Raw genomic sequence first — 17,224 nt, 5'->3', positions numbered from 1 at the left:
GTGACATGAAACAGAGAGTAAAACCACATAATCAGATACGACAAAGCAAAAATAACTGGAATTATGTGAACATTATTTTACCAAACCAATTGGGCTAAGAAAGTTGCAGAAAAAGACAGCTGAAATCTGGAAGCCCATACATCTGGCTGACGACAAAGAAAGGATCTTGCCATCCTGTGACACTCAATACAGCTTAAGAGTCCAGGAACTTTGAAGATGGTCATTAAAACTCATGATACAAATTAGGTAGTCTAGATCAGTCTATTTTGCAAAAGTCACAGTAATGAATCTTAATGAGAACATTAATGTGTTATATTCTCAATCTATCTTATTTTCACAATCTTTTCTCTTGACTTTGATCATTTATTCTACTTTTTCATGACCTGTCCTTGAGGGAATGGAGACATCCTGTAAGCTATTCGCCTTGTTCTCTCCGGAGGCCAAAGCCCTCACCTGTTAAAGCACCCTTATAAGTGGTTGTTCTATCTCTTCTATGTGAAAAGACTTCATGAGGGGTAAATAGGCATCAATTGTCCATAAGGCACTGTGTCGGTATTTTATATATTCTGTCTCCTTTATCTGAATAAAATCATGAGATAGGTATTATGTTGTCCATTTTCTAGATAAGAAAGTTGAGACTCAAATTGTTTGGCAAACTGTCTTGGGTCACGTAGCCAGTAAATGGCAGAGTTGAGATTTTAATCCAGGAGAATATGCCCCCCAAAACCAAGAGCTTCTCCTTCGGGTAGGCCAAAAATAGTTCTTCATGCCGTAAAAGAATCTTAGATAGAGTCCCGCCTAGCCGTCCCGTAGACCTGGTGGGACCTGGAGTGTGTACCAGTTTTCAATCATTGTTAATCACTGTCTCATCACCAATGGGAATATTCCCGCATATCTTTTAAAACCCGAGAGAGAATTAATTGGATACTAATGGTGACCCAGGAAATTAGGATTAATATAGCATTATAATAGCTTTAAAGTTGTCTTTTATAAATCAACTTTTAAAAAAGTTGAATGTCATGTAAAATCCTCCCCCACTCCCATTACAGTTCACTGTTACAAATTGTTTTCCTTTTTTGTGGTAATTTAATGCTCCCCTGAACTGACACCCATGATTTCAGAAGCTGGCCTCTGAACAGCCATGTTCACCCATACGGACTCCCACAATGAGAAATTCATTTTAAACTTGACTTTGTAAGTGAAATTAAACTCTGACACCACTCCTTTCTGCCATCACTGAAAGGTATTAATGAAACATGGCACAAGAAATTTATTTGCAAAGTTGTCTTCTATTATATCCTTTGATGTGAAAATGCCGTTTTAGATCCTGTGACAAATTGGGGGTGGGGAGGAAACTCTCAGTGTGGCCGGGAAATCACACAAATTGTTTGGTCTCTAGATTGAAAAGAAGGCAGCCTTTTCAGAGAGGTCTTAACAGTTATAAAAGAGAGCTGCTCTCAGATCTACATCGATGTTTATATTCTGCCTTTGGATCCCAAGCCTCAGTCTAAGGTTGTCTTTAAGTAGGATGTTCCTATTTATCAATAAGTCAGAAAATATTAGAAAGCCTACCGTCCTTCAGAAAGGGCACTTATCTAGATGATGAAACTCATTGTTCAGGTTGCAGAAGCAAGATGTTTAACATGAAGATGAAGTTTCTTGGAGTATTTCCCTGTTGATGACTCTTTGTTCTCCCCACTCTGAGAACAAAACCAACCACATTTAAGCAGCAGCTTTTTCAGATATTCTGATCCAAAGACAACTCACCCAAGATTCTTCCAAAATTCTGTCCATATCCTTGCTAATTCACTACAATTGATGAATTACACTGACCTAACCAGGGTCAACCAGCTTTCTATCCAATCTGCACTCAAGGATCATCTACACATGCCTCTGAGCCATCCCCCAGTGCCTTACTTCCACACCCAAAGTAAGCAACTTAGACCCACCTCCTTGCATCAGTTTGCTAATACAATACCACGACTGGTTTTGCGTCCTGGGTAACCTCGGTTGGCAGTTGACAGTTGCTGTATCGTCAGCAAAAGCACCTGACACATTAGTAGAGACACAAAAGATACTCACTGAGTAAATAAATGAACAAATAAATCTAGTGTAGCTGTTTTGCTTCCAAAGTTGTGAAAACCATGTCAAGCTTCCAGAACCAAAATTATGGAAGAATCAGACCTGGTTTCTACAACATTTTCCAGGTACTGTTGGGCTTTGAATGAATCTGTTCTGCACTGTCCTTGTACCTTCAGTTTTGCTATTTGGTGGTTGAGGTTGTTCCCACAAATTGTCAACTACTTATTTTTAAAGCACTATCTGAACTTGAACATGGGCTACTCTTTTGTTCTCTGTAGATTTGATACATTTTTAGATTTAATTTTTACCATGGGCAAGTCATCTAGAGCAACTTGACAATGACCATTCATTAAAAATCATTGTGTTTCTGGTATCTTTCTGGGGTCGTTGTTTTTCCAGTGGCTCTGATATAGCTTCTTCCAAGTATCTTGCCTTCATCACCAAGGCAGAGTTAGTCGTTCCTCCCCTGGCTTTTATAACATCTTGTATCATACACTTTTTGTTACTTTGTATTGACTATCATTTGTATTTGTATTGAATCTCATTCTCTCCCACTCTGGATTGTGTATGTGCTGAGAGGCTATGACCCACTCACTTGCTTTTCTTTTTCTCCAGATCTTAGCACAGTGCTTAATATATAGTAGAGTCTTACTATAAGTTTGATAAATAAATGGATACAGAAAGAAAGAATATGTGGATAGATAAGTAGATGATAAATAAATGGAATTTGGTTCTGGCAAGGCAGATGGAGTTCCCTTTGGGCTCTCGCATAAACCTCAGCAGACTTTTGTTGACAGTGAATAGATGATTTTGAAGTCTACACTAAAAACTGATATCCACTGGTCAGGGGCAGTATGACATAGAAAGCAGGAGTCCTGAGCGGCTTTTTATCAACTTCTCATATAGTAAGACATTTTTCTCTAAGATTTAAAATTCAAGTGCTTTTTGCCCTAGTTGTAAAGATGAGAAAATATCCTAGATATCAGCAATCCCTCAGTGTGGAATGTGAAGAGAGTCTGGTGGAGTTCATAAGTTTGCCCTAGTTTTCTGAAACACCTCCTGACATGGGGATGTGCAAGCAATAATTATTAAGTTCCTCCCTCGTGCTTCTAAACCAGTTCTGTGCTAGGATGGCAAAAGACAGTCAATTATTAGCTGAATTATTGCAAGAATAATGGAGAAACAGTAACTTTTTCTATCTCAAGCACCCAAACTCAGTTCTTACTGCCTGGAGATCATTATTATTAATAATTCCAGGCCTTGGGCTAAGTGAGACTGGTATATATTAATACATTTAATGCTCATGACAGCCCAGTGAAATAAGGGGCTAGTCTCATTTTATGCAAGTTGATATCATGAAAATTTTAATTATGCAAATCTGAACTCATTTAATATAAAATTATCAACACATTCTCACTTTATTTACAAAACTTCAAATATAGAAAATGCCTCCCAATTTTAAAAAGTATGGAGAATTGCCTAATTTAGATGACACACCTAGAAAATTCTAAATAGTATTTATGCTTTGGTCACATAAGGGTGTTCCACTTTTGCTAGAAAATAATAATTGTTAGAATAAGAGCTAATAACTCATTGAATACTAAGTACTTCATAGATACCATCCCCTTTATTTTTCACAAAAATATCCTATGTGGTAGGATTATTATTATCCCCATTTTGCAGATGAAGAAAGTGTGACATGCCAAAGGCTACACAGCTGGTGAGTAGCGGTAGCAGAATTTAAACTCGACAGCTAGCCTCCGGGCTTACGCATTTCCTAGCCTTGCTTTTCAGGATTAGTCTTGAATTATGTGAATTTGTAATGAAATATAACCTTTAGGGACTCTCCCCTTACGTAAAATACACCTGCCTTGCGGGTACTGATGCTCCCCTTTGAAACTGAAGGTTTAAGTTGGTGAAGTAATAACTTGTCCAAGGCCTCAAAGCTAATGGAAGGCAAACTCCTCTCTCAGGACCACTGGCTATTGTGTCTAAATAAGGTCACAGACACACCTGGAAGATTAATCTGAGACTCTGCGTCCTCCTGTTTTTGTCCTTTATGGCCTCTCAGCTGTCGGCATAACGTTGGGTAAGCTTAGCCCACACAACCCCTCATAGTCAGTCCCTAAGCCTCTTTTCATCCCGCAGGCCCATCCAAATATAACCTTCTATTAAGAAAAATACACATCCCAAGCTCCTGACTACCCTACCTTATCCTCCAATTAAGGTTTAGACAGAAGAATCCTCTGGGCACTTTGTCTGAGTACCCACACTCCTAACCATGTCCGTTCTGTAACTATAACACCATCTTGTCAAACAGCAACCGGAATCAATACATGTTTGACCCAGGCAAATATCAGGGGAGGCGGAGAGAGTTAGTCACTAATAACCCCACCACACATTCTTGCTATCAAACTCAGATCGATTTTTGCAGTGCATGTCTTACCCCGTGGAAAATGGAAGATGTATTCTTTCCAAGTTGGCATCAGAATTGACAAAAACTGATTTGTAACTTGTGGAAGCAGAAAACTGAGGATGTGTTCTTTTACTATTCTCCAAACGGAGGCCCACAGCAGGCAGAGCAAAGCTTTTGTGTGATAACAAGTTCACAACGATGTGCTGTGCTGGGCGACGATGGGCAATTTTTGCAAAGAAGGTGCTGAAGCTTTCCGTCTTTTGTATTGGCAATAGATTTAACATTAATTAACCTGTGTGTGTGTCTGTACATGTGAACACATGTGTGCAACAGAATGGTGGGAAAGAACACCAACTTTCTCAAGCAAAATGACCACAGCCTACTAATTATAAATCCTCTTTAGCACAAAATAAATTCCTTTACTTAGAAGAACAAAAGATGCGCAAAATAGGAAAGTTCCTTGCACCCACGGCTCTGTGTCCTGACCATTCCGAGAGGGTGTGGGCACTGAACATTGACTTCAACAAGCATTTGCTTCCAGGCCATCTGAAGTAGGTACAGGAATCGATTAAAACGAGGAAACAAACATTTCTTCAAACTAAGCGCGTAGAGCAGTTTCTTTTTTCTTATTATCAGCATCAACATCATTATTCGACATTTAAAATTTTCTATAAAGTACTTAACTTATTCTTAACTGTTTAACACAATATACTTATGAGTTCCATTTACAGATGTTGAAATTGGGACCCAGAGAAGTTAAATTACTTGTCCAAGGTCACACAGTGCTAGATCTGAGGAGCCCACTCATTGCTCTATCACATCTATAGCCTTCCTTCCTTGCTTCCATCATTAATATACCAAGAAAGTTTCTGATTTCCCCTGATCTCTGCTTCTAAGAGATCATTCTCTGCATTCTCTCTCTTCCTGGACACTTTTTTCGTTTTTGTGTGTGAGGAAGATTGGCCCTGAGCTAACATCTGTGCTAATCTTCTATTTTATGTGGGATGCCCCCAGAGCATAGCTTGATGAGTTGTGCTAGGTCTGTGCCCAGCATCGGAACCTGTGAACCCTGGGCCACCAAAGCAGAGCCCGCAAACTTAAACACTGTGCCACTGGGCCGGCCCTTCTTCTGGACATTTTTGAGAAAAGAATGTACTCTATAAAAAGGAGCACAGGACCACCTGCTCAGAGGAGTCCATGAAGCATAAAGAGATGAAGACAAGTCAAGTCAGCCAGCAGGTATGATGGGCAGCGGAGTAGCAGCCCCTCCCTGTCCTCATACCACCTGAGTCTGCGGGGAACCTGGGTCTTTGAGGAAATGTCGTGGAAATGAGCTATTTGTTAAAGGTCAAGGCTGAATCATTTCAGTTTAGTGCAAAGGAGAGTAGTTGCAATTGTGTAATGACAAAAAGAAGGTGGTGAATGAAGCTAGGAAATGAAGCTAGCATCTCTGCAGACAGGAGAGCAAGGCCATGCCAAGGATCCCAGGGCAGGCAGATCTCAGTTCCACCACTAGGACCGAGTGGAAACCTGATCACAGAAACTCCGTGGGCTTCTAGAAAAGGACTCTCTGGTTTGCCTTGTGTGGGTCACATGTAGAAATGAGGTCTAGCCTCTTGCTTGAAGTCCCAAGATGAAATTGATAGTGGGCAGTTAAAAACAACAAGTAGCCACCTCAGCACATTTCTTTTAATATATGAATTTCCACATATAGTCTCAAATAGCACATGTATTACATTTGAAAACATACTTTCAAAGTATTTTAAAAGCTTTTATTTTGTTTGATTCTATCAAACAAACTTACACTCAAAGAACAAGTAGATATTGGTATTCTCACTTTTAAGGTGAAGAAAGTAAGGTTCAAGGATGCTAAGAGATGTGTGTAGGGCCGTGTGGGTAGAAGACATTAGTGTCTGCAATTCAAGCCAAGTGCTCTGAGTTCTGTCTTAGGCGCATTGCCCCTCCCAGCCCCATTATATTATATTGATGGTGATGGATCATGTCAGAGAAATCAAAATGGAATCAGGTCACACTCAGATCAACTAATAAGAGTCTCTGGGCAAAGAACCCAGGCATTGGTATTTTTAAAAAGTGCCCAGGTAATTTAAAAATGCAAAGAGAGTTGAGAACCACTGTTCTAAAAAAATATCATTTGAATGTCAGAGGCGAAAAATAATCCTTGAAACTTGAAATGTTAAAGGTATGCTCATAATTTTATTGTGTTTTCCATCTAAATGCTGTCCTGTTCCAATATAAACTTGGATTTCTAACTACCAACTCTGCAAAAGACAACAGTTTGAGAAGGAGTTGAGGTTGCTAGGGGCAGTCCAATTTGCCAAGGAAACCAGCTGAACTGTGGGACAACATTGAGTCGAGCAGCCCACAGCTAGACTGCTCTCTGTAGAAGGGCACGTTCTCTTTGCTTCTTTAAGAGGAAACTGAAACATTATTCCTTTACTAGTGGCAAAAGAGCACTTCACTCTTTGCTGGAAGGTGCATTTATGTAACTAAGACCTCTGTTTTCTTCCTCTACCACAAGGAGCAGTGTGGTCCCTAAAGGGAGGTAGGAGCCAGAAATCAGAGGTCATCCTTTTTTCGTCTCCCTGGTGTCCCTTACTCCATGAAGCACTGTAGTTCTTTTTAATTAAGAAAAGGAGTGTGCGTCACTGGGAAGTTCCTCAGGGAATTAGTCTGACACCCAGATAACAGATCGGCTCTCAACTTTGATGGAAGATGCCATTCCCAGTTAGATGCTGAAACAAGTGAGGGTAGAACCAGTGTTTTATCTCTTATGCACAAAATAGAAAAAGTGAAGGATTAGATAATTTTTAATTATTAAAAATAAATTTTTTTGCTACTAGATTTTTGTTTTCTTTACAATATTACTGTAAATACGTATCATCTTTACAATATATCTGTTCTTTCAGTGTTGCCATTTGCTGTTTAATAATAATTGGTTATTAATAAATGGCTTAAAACAGAAAGATTTAGGAAATCTATGGTTTTAATCTTAATTTCAACTTCCAATACATGCTTCAGATCACACATCTAAGGTTCCAGATAACACAAGTTATAATGCATAAGAGAAACAAAACTTTGAGTGATAAACTTTGTGACTCAAAACTACGTAAAGGCGAATGGTAATTTTATAAACTAGTATTCCAGAAATGAGTTCATGTCAATATCTCTTTTGTGTAAATATCACAATTCAAGGTATTTAAATGTGATGATGTCTCTTGATAACTTGAAAGGTGGTTTTGAGTACTTATGTTTTATTTTTGGGATGTGTACTTGTCAAAGCTATTGCTGCATCTATGTGTACAGATGAGCAGTAATACCTTCTTTCATGGCCATGATCAAATCTAAGTCAAATTTTTGCAATTTAGCCGGTATCCTTCTTTTCCTGACTAATTCCTGGTTAATATTTGGGTATCAGCTTAGCAACATCTCCTCCCGGCAGGCTTCCCTGACACCCCACTCCCATTGCGAATTAGAAACTCTTCCTCTGTGCTCCATTACACACTATGCTGACCTTTCCATGACATGGATCATATTGTACAGAAATTTCCAGTTTAGACTGCAAGTTCTTTGATGTAGGAATTAATTAATTTCGTTAATTCCTGCTCAAAATCCATTATTGCCCACTATGTGCCAGGCACTGTCCTTGGTCCTGAAGATACGATCAAAACAAAAATCCCTGCCCCTATGAAGCTTATATTCTTGAGAAGACAGAGGGAGATAGGAAAAGTTCATGTGTTGTGGAAGTGGGAATGGGGATGGAATTTTAGATGGAATAGCCAGAGAAGGCCTCCTTGGGAAGGTGATATTCAAGGGACACCTGAAGGAGGAAAGGGAGTGAGTCAAATGAAATTCTGGGGAAAGAGCATTCAGCCAGGGAGAACAGTATGTGCTAAAGCTAAGGCTCTGAGGAGTATGCACGCCTGGCGTGTTCACAGAACAGCAACTTTGGAGTGGAAAGAGAGAGAAAGAGTGAAATATGTTCACTTTGATGCTGTGCCTAGCATATAGAAGGTAATAAGTAACTATCTGTTGAATGATTAAAAAATAATAAAACTAATAATAAATTTGTCAGAACACTATATGGTATATACACTGTTATTCTCACCTAACTAATCTGCTGTACTTTCTGGTAACAAATACTCAGTTGTTCCCTCTGCAAAATGAAAAGATGATCCCAAACTCATTTATGTGTCTGGGAAATTGGGGATTTTTATGCACCAGATTATCTGCGAGTAGGTGGACTGTATTTAATTATAATCAAGTTTTTCTAATCACATTTAACTTATTTCAAGATAAGCTTGACTTTTAAAGTGGGCATCACTTTTACTGTTGTAATTTTCTCCCCATAACTCTGATCTCTTGAGCATATTGTGGCTTTTGGATAAGCATTGATTACTCTTGATTCTCCTTGTTGAGCATTCAGACTACTCCAAAGGCTGTTCCTGATGGTTCATTCTTTTGGGGATTCTTTGTTTCTGTAGACCTCTGCCCAAAGCAATGAGTTAAAGAGAGATTTCCTGGCCATAGCGCGATGGAATCGAGTAATGAGGAAAATGCTCCATCTCAGTGTGTTAGCAGCTCTGATAAGAAAAACTAGAAGAGAAAAACATGTTTTTTCACCCTGCCTCCACAGAACCATTCCAATGGGCATGGATATGTAAGGAGGGATGATGTATGTCTAAATAACTTCAAATAAAAGGGCACAATGGAGACCCTTTTCATCTGATCCATCTCTTTCATGTTCAACTGGGCTATACTGCAGAAAAACCAACCTGATGGATTGGGTTTTGAATCCCAATTTATAGCTTCACTGGCTAGGCAGTCTTGGGTGAGTCACTTTGTCCTATCTGAGCTCAATTTCTTTATAAAAACTGGAATAAAAAGATCTGCATTGCTTGCCTCTCACGGTTGAGATAAGGATGAAATGAAATAATAATCTGTATGAAAGTATTAAGAAGATAATGAAGGATTGTAAAAGAGATAAAATATTCTATGGGCTGAAACAGGAATGCAATACAGAAAATAAACCAAATTGGTGGAGAAAAGAGGTAAATATTTTCCTTAAAAGTTCCTTTCAATATTTTTTGAAAAATAAAAGGTGATTATTATTCTCAGCTAACAGCAGTTCTCTGGATACTAGATGCTGTCAGCTCTACCTCCAAAATATGTCTTCCATCTGTTGGCTCTTTCCCTTTTCCAGTGCTGTACAAGCCAGCCTCCCAGAGCTCTGCAATAGTCTCCAAACTACTACTTCCAAATTCCACTCTCCCCTCCCCTTTTAATCCCTTTCCCACAGAGCAGCCAAAGTGATCTCTTGTAAATCAGATCATGATACCCTTGTGTTTAAAACCCTCGAATGGTTTATGATCACACTTAAAATCCCAAATCCTTATCATAGGCTAAAGATCCTACATGCTCTGGCCTCTGCTGACCCCTCCAATTTCATCCACTACTTGGGTCTCCCTCTCCCATAATGTTTCTACCTCATGGGCTTCTTTCTGTTCCTTGAACACATGAAGGTTGTACCTGCCTTAGGACTTCTGCATTGCTGTTTCCTCTGCCTGGAAATCTCCCACTTGTGTTTGAATAGCTTTTTCCTTGGAATCCTTTCCTCAACCAAAATCCGTCTCCTTGGAGAGGCCTCCATGGTCACCTCATCTAATGGTGCCTCTCCTTCCTAGTCATTCCATCACTCTCTCTTTCTTCTTAACACCTAAAATTTGTGAAATTACTTTATTTGTTTACATTTTATTGCCTGTATTGCTCACTTGAATGTGAGTTCCGTGAAAACAGTGGCCTTGCTAGAAGTGGCATTTTTCATCACTGAGTCCCCTGCTATGAGATTTTTACCTGGAATGTAATAGGTAGTCAGTGAACATTTGCTGAATGAATGAGTTAGAGAAACTGGAAGTCTTGTGAATGGTTATGAAGTACCATTCAACACTACCAGGTTTCAAATCTTTTGGATGAAATGATCATTTAGCCGTGAACATACTTCCTGATCTTCTCAGAAGAGAGAATTAGGAGAGTGTGCTAACGATGATGATGGCTTTGTTTGTAGCATGTGTGTGGCATAACAGTTGAAAGCAAGCCAGACACTTGTAGTCAGCTCTTTCCAAGTCTGAAATGTCTATCCTGACTTGGCACAAGTCATAATAATAAAACTTGATAACAAAATTGGAAGCCTAGATCTTTATTAAAACTTCCATTTCAGAGAAAATACGTATCCATCCATCAGCTCTGGGTTGACAGAGTGAGGATTCCAATCAATTATAAGAATATTAAAAAAAAAATCTTTTTCGACAACTTTATCAGGGGACCTTTACAGTAACATCTCTGTGGCAGCACTTGAAAAAGAATTAGAGCTATTTTCAATCATTCTGTGAATAACATGACATTTAAAGAATAGGAAAAGAAAGAAAAAGAATAAATATTTTAAAAGTAGTTTCAGACTTTGGGGACTTAGATAACGGAGACTGATTCACCCTCTTGCACCTGCCTATTGAAATATACATGAAAAAGAGGACCTGAAACTAAAAATATTGTCCATTATTGGACAGATGTCAGGATCAATTTTTACTAATCAAACATAGGTGGGGCCTATAGTAATTCCACACAGTACAGGCAACTTCAAAATATCTAGAAATTAATTCAAGATTCAGAATTTCACAGTCTGGTAAACAAAGATGGAATTCACTCAGTCCAGTAGAGCCACCATGGGCTGCTAAGCCCTGGAAATTCATCCAGGGTACTGACATCAGTCACTTTTCCAACTCAAGGTCTTAGAAAAGGAATCTGATAAAAACAAGCTGGACAATATGGGAGATCAGGAAAAATTGACCTACTCTGCTTTTTTTCTGCAAACATTAGGCATGAAAAGATTTCAGTCATCCAAGGCAGAATTAATAACCTCCCAGAGGTGATGGAAGAATTCAAACTAACGCATGTCCAGTGCTTAGGACAGTGCTTGCTGCTTTTTTAACTCCAAAGAATTCATAGCTATTATTGATATTAAATTTAAAAAGCATCAACAACAAGATAATGATTGGTAAAATATTCTGAACTACGAAAGAAAGACCTATACTCAACATGAGAAAACCATACTTAAAAAAGTACTGTAAGAAATTAATGTAAAAATTTTAAGCTTTGTAATACCAATAAAATTTGATAAATTGTGAACCATATAAAATATAAGCTGAAAACAAGCTAATTCAGATGCAGGAAGAGAGATGAAAAGTAGAAATGGATAAGAAAAGGAAGTATTTCCTACTCTTTTGGGGGGGAAGATTAATCCTGAGCTAACATCTGTGCCCACCTTCCTCTATTTTACATGTGGGATTACTGCCACAGCGTGCCTTGATAAGCAGTGCGTAGGTTTGTGCCTGGGATCTGAACAGGCAAATCCCAGGCCACCTTTGAAACTATCATCATGATCAAAATAATGAGCCATCATCTCCCAAAGTTTCCTCCCGTACCTTTGTAACTCCAGCCCCTGCCCCGCCCATCCCCAGGTTCTGCTTACCATAACTATAGGTTAATTTGCATTTCCTAGACTAGTATAAATAGAATCACACCTTATGTACTCCTTTTGAGATTTATCCATGCTGTAGTGTGCATCAATTGTTTTTTTTTTATTTTTGCTTAATAGTATTCCATTGTAGGGATATACCACAATTTATGTATCCATTCACCTGTTGATAAACATTTCGGTTGTTTGCCAGTTTTAAGATCCCGTTTAGCTGATTTTTCATCTCAGACATTATAATTTTTATCCCTAGAAGTTCAATTTGGGTCTTTCCAATGTTTTCTGTATTTTTATTTAATTTGTTAAGTACATGTGATATAATTACAGTAATTATTTTGACTTCCTTGTCTACTAATTCTAATATGTCTATAAGTTTTGGTTAAGTTTAAATCAATTGATGTTTTTCCACCTTGTAAGTCGTGAGATCCTGCTTCTTTGCATACCTGGTAATTTTTTATTGGATGCCAAATAATTTTGATTAAATATGACCTTGTTAGATACTGGATATTTTCGTTTTCCCTTAAATATTCTTGAACTTTGGTTTGGGACAAAGTGTAATTACTTGAAAACAATTTGAACCTCTCAAGTGTTGCTTTTAAGATTGGTTATATAGGACCAGAACAGCATGTAGTCTAAGGAGGAGGCAAGACACTTCTGAGTATTCTACCCAATACTCCATTGAATTATGGGATTTTGCAGTCTGGCTGGTAGCGACATCCCCTGTTCCTGGCCTTGTGTGAACACCAAGTACTGTTTCTTCTACTCTTTATTTTTGATTTTTTGGCATGACAAAGCTGAGTTTATTTTTTTCCAGCTTTATTGAGGTATAATTGACAAATAAAAATTGTATATATTTAAGGTACACAATATGACGTTTTGATATACATATACATTGTAAAACAATTACCACAATCAAGCTAAGTAACATATCCATCACATCACCTCACATAGTTACTAATTTTGTGGTGAGAATACTGAAGATCTTCTCTTTTAGTAAATTTTAATTATACAATACATTATTATTGACTATAGCCAACTTGTTATAGATAATAGCGAGGATGTATAGATAACAAGTGTTGGTGAGGAATTGAGAACGCTTAGACACCGTTGACGGGAATGTAAATTGGTACAGTCATTATGGAAAATAGTATGGAGGTTCCTCAAAAAATTAGAAATAGAACTATCATATTGTCCAGCACTTCCACTTCTGTATATGCAACCAATGGGAGTAACATCGCTATCCCAAAGAGATATCTGCATTCCCATATTCATTGCAGTATTATTCACAATAGGCATGATATGGAAACAACCTAAGTATCCATCAACGGATGAATGGATAAAGAAATGTTATATATATATACACAATGGATTATTGTTTAGCCTTTAAAAAAAGAGGAAATCCTGCCATTTGTGATAACATGGATGAACCTGGAGGACATTATGTTAAGTGAAATAAGCCAGACACACAAAGACAAATGCTATATGATCTCACTTATACAGTATGTGGAATCTAAAATTGTTGATCTCATAGAAACAGAGTGGAAGGGTGGTTACCAGGGGATAGAGGTGGGAAAATGGGGAGATGTTGGTCAAAGAGTACGAACTTTCAGCTGTAAGAAGACTAAGTTCTGGATACCTAATTTACATCATGGTGAGTATTGTTAATAACAATGTATTGCATTCTCCTACCTTTTAGAGTTGATATTTCCCCAACCTCTAGTAGTTTTCCTACATGCATGCACTAATCAGTAGTCTACAGCAAACTTGAGGGGCCTTTTTGTAAATCTCCCGAGTTCTCAGTCTGTGTAGCTCTCTTCTGTCTTGTAGTCTGTCCTCTGAACCCTACCTGGCCTGTATCCTCAAATTTCCAACTCTGTCTGCTCAACAAATGAAATCCAGTGGGCTCTGTTTGGGTTCTCCCTCCTTGCCTCATAGCCTCGAAACTCTCAAGGCATGAAACTCGGTCAATCAGAAGGCAAATATTGCTTGTTTCCCATCCTCCCTCTCAGGGATCACTGTCCTTTGTTATCTTATACCCATTGTCTTGAAAACCATTCTTTTATATGTTTTGTTCAGGTTTTTTTCTTTTCTTGTTATAGTCAGGAGAATAACTGTTATTCCATGTGAGTTAGAAGAAGAAATCCTAAAACTCTTTTATTCTTTTTTTTTGAGGAAGATTGTCCCTGAGCTAACATCTGCCATTAATCCTCCTCTTTTTGATGAGGAAGACTGGTCCTGAGCTAACATCCGTGCCCATCTTCCTCTACTTTATATGTGGGATGCCTGCTACAGCATGGCTTGGCAAGCAGTGCATAGGTCTGCATGTGGGATCCGAACCAGCAAACCCTGGGCCACTGAAGCGGAATGTACAAACTTAACCGCTATGTCATTAAAAGTCTTTTATTCTTGATGGCAATAAACAAAAACATATGGAGTCAGTAATACCTTTTGAAAGTTTAAATAAAACCATTTGCAAAATTAAAAACACTGAAATAATCATTTAAGAAAAAAAGTGAAACCCACATAGCAGTAGACAAAAATTTTAAAAAGTGTAAAAATGTGGGGCTGGCCCCGTGGCCGAGTGGTTAAGTTCGCGCGCTCCGCTGCTAGCGGCCCAGTGTTTCGTTAGTTCGAATCCTGGCACGGACATGGCACTGCTCATCACACCACGCTGAGGCAGCGTCCCACATGGCACAACTAGAAGGATCCACAACGAAGAATATACAACTATGTACTGGGGGGCTTTGGGGAGAAAAAGGAAAAAATAAAATCTTTAAAAAAGAAAAAAGTGTAAAAATGTGACAAAAAGTAAATCAAACATATTACTTAAGACAAATGTAAATAGGTTACATAGTCTGTTAAAAGAAAGAATTCTTAACTACATGCTATTTATAAGCAGTAGAGTGAAAATAAAGTGACTCTGAAAAGCAAAACTAAAAGATGGGCACAGATGCGTCAATAAAACCAACCAAAGGCAAGCCTGAGTGATGTGACTTACATTAGAGTCAACTGATGCAAAGTACATGTCACTAAACAGGGCAAAGAGAGTCATTTCCATTACACAGAAAAGGACTCCCACCATCGAGAATTATACATGGAAATTCTTGTACCACACAGACCAAGATAGAACATATTCATAGATCTCTGTATTCTTCACATTGAACTTAACCCCCAAACCAGGATAAATACGGGGGTGTGGGGGAGGGTAGGTAACAAAAACACTCACTTTTACTCTGAAATTAAACCTCTATGGATTAAATTGTTAAATGTAAAAAATAGAACTATTTAAAAACAACAAAAAAAGGAAACATAAGGGAATACTACATCTCAGTTTTGGAAAGGATTTTCTAAAAATTAAAAATAATAGAAAAAGACACAGTGTGTTAATAATTCTATAATAAGAAGACTTTTTAGAAAATAATTTGTCAATCTGCACCATTAACTATCTAAAGGCCATAGCATTGAGTTTATGATTTAACTTCTAGGAATGTCCCCCTAGGCAATGATTAAAGACTTATGCTTACAAATATTCACAGTAGCCAAAAAATTAAAAATAGGGTTAAAGGTACAGCAAGGTAAATATTCAACGAAAATTTAGTTCATCAATAGAGTGGACTATAACATAGATATTTATCAAAATTCTAAACTTGAAAATGTGAATTTGAATTGACATAAAATTCTTACAAAATTTTAAGTGGAAACAGTAATATACAAAGCCATATAACTTTTGGATTATATATATACCCACATATTATAGATCAAGAGTAAGAGAGAGAGAGGGGTGGAAAGAGAGAGAGAATGAGAAAGAGAAATTTGAAGAAAATGTACAGATATTCACCAACACATTTGTTGGCAGTAAAGACAATGTGAAAGGTAATATTCTTCCTTCCTTAAAATTTTCTAAAATTTATAAATGTTAAATTTCATGGTAGTCTTTTCCCTTAAGTTTCCCTTTGTATTTTCTTTTCCCCATTTAGCTCTTTTTATCTCTTGAAGTATCCCTGTTGCCCTTAAAGCCTTGCCTGCTGGTTCCCCATAGGCATTTCTAAGCTTGGACAAATTTGAAGTGAAAATACTTACGGAAGAGAAACCATATTTCAAGAAAAAGTGCCAACCCCAAACAATCTGGGTTTAGGACAAAGAATGGACCCTAGAAACAGAGTTGTGTTCCACCCAACTTGCTTGGGGACGATATTTAAGAGGAGCCAAAAACAACTCATTAATCAAGATAAATGCTACTTTGGGGCCAGGCCCGTGGCCGAGTGGTTAAGTTTGTGTGCTCCGCTGCAGCGGCCGAGGGTTTCACCGGTTCGGATCCTGGGCGCGGACATGGCACTGCTCCTCAGACCACGTTGAGGCGGTGTCCCACATGCCGCAACTGGAAGGACCTGCAACTAAGATATTCAACTGTGTACGGGGGGGGATTTGGGGAGATAAAGCAGAAAAAAAAAACATAAATGCTACTTTAATGTAGTATTTTTTAATTATATTTATCTGATTACTAAGTTTTTGGAACCCCTAAAATTTTGCAGCCAAGGCAAGTATTTCACTCACTCAACCTGGTCCCAGCCTTCCACCTAATGCCAGAAAAAAAATGTAGCCCAATCATTTGTTTGCAAAAGGATTATCTGGCATAAAAAATACCTCTTCTCCTGCCTACAGTCAACTGAGTGGGCGGAAGCAAATCGCTCAGAGACGTCCTTGACATTTGTATACTGTTAAAGTATGAACAATCTGGCATGACCAGAAAGCTGGGAACTGCCAACTTGCACTTCCCTTCTTTGCTACTTTCTTCAATATAATTGCTGCCAGCAGCCCACTTTAAACACTGCCAATTAGAGAGAGCCTGGCTAACAACATGAAGCCTGTGTCAGATGTAGAGAGCCAGATGAGAGGGAATTGCCTAGAAACGTCTTTCCATGTCAGCCCAATCTTTGGTGAAATCGAGCCAAGTATGAAGAGTTAACAGAGAACTGTACTTCACACTTTTATCTTTCCTTTTTCACCAAGAAATGCAACAGGATCCAGGCCATATTGAGGCTCACTGAGTCAAATAAGACTGAGCTGAAAAGGAGGCAGGAAACCATGGAATTTACGTCAGGATATATACTAGATTTCAAGTCTCCTAACTCCCAATGGAAACAGCGTTTCCATGGTGCTATTTTCCAACCACATCTTGG

Source organism: Equus caballus, chromosome 16, assembly GCF_041296265.1.
Source record: "Equus caballus isolate H_3958 breed thoroughbred chromosome 16, TB-T2T, whole genome shotgun sequence".
Lineage (NCBI taxonomy): Eukaryota > Metazoa > Chordata > Mammalia > Perissodactyla > Equidae > Equus > Equus caballus.
The sequence above is the reverse complement of the archived record's forward strand: the minus strand, read 5'-3'. Positions refer to the sequence as shown.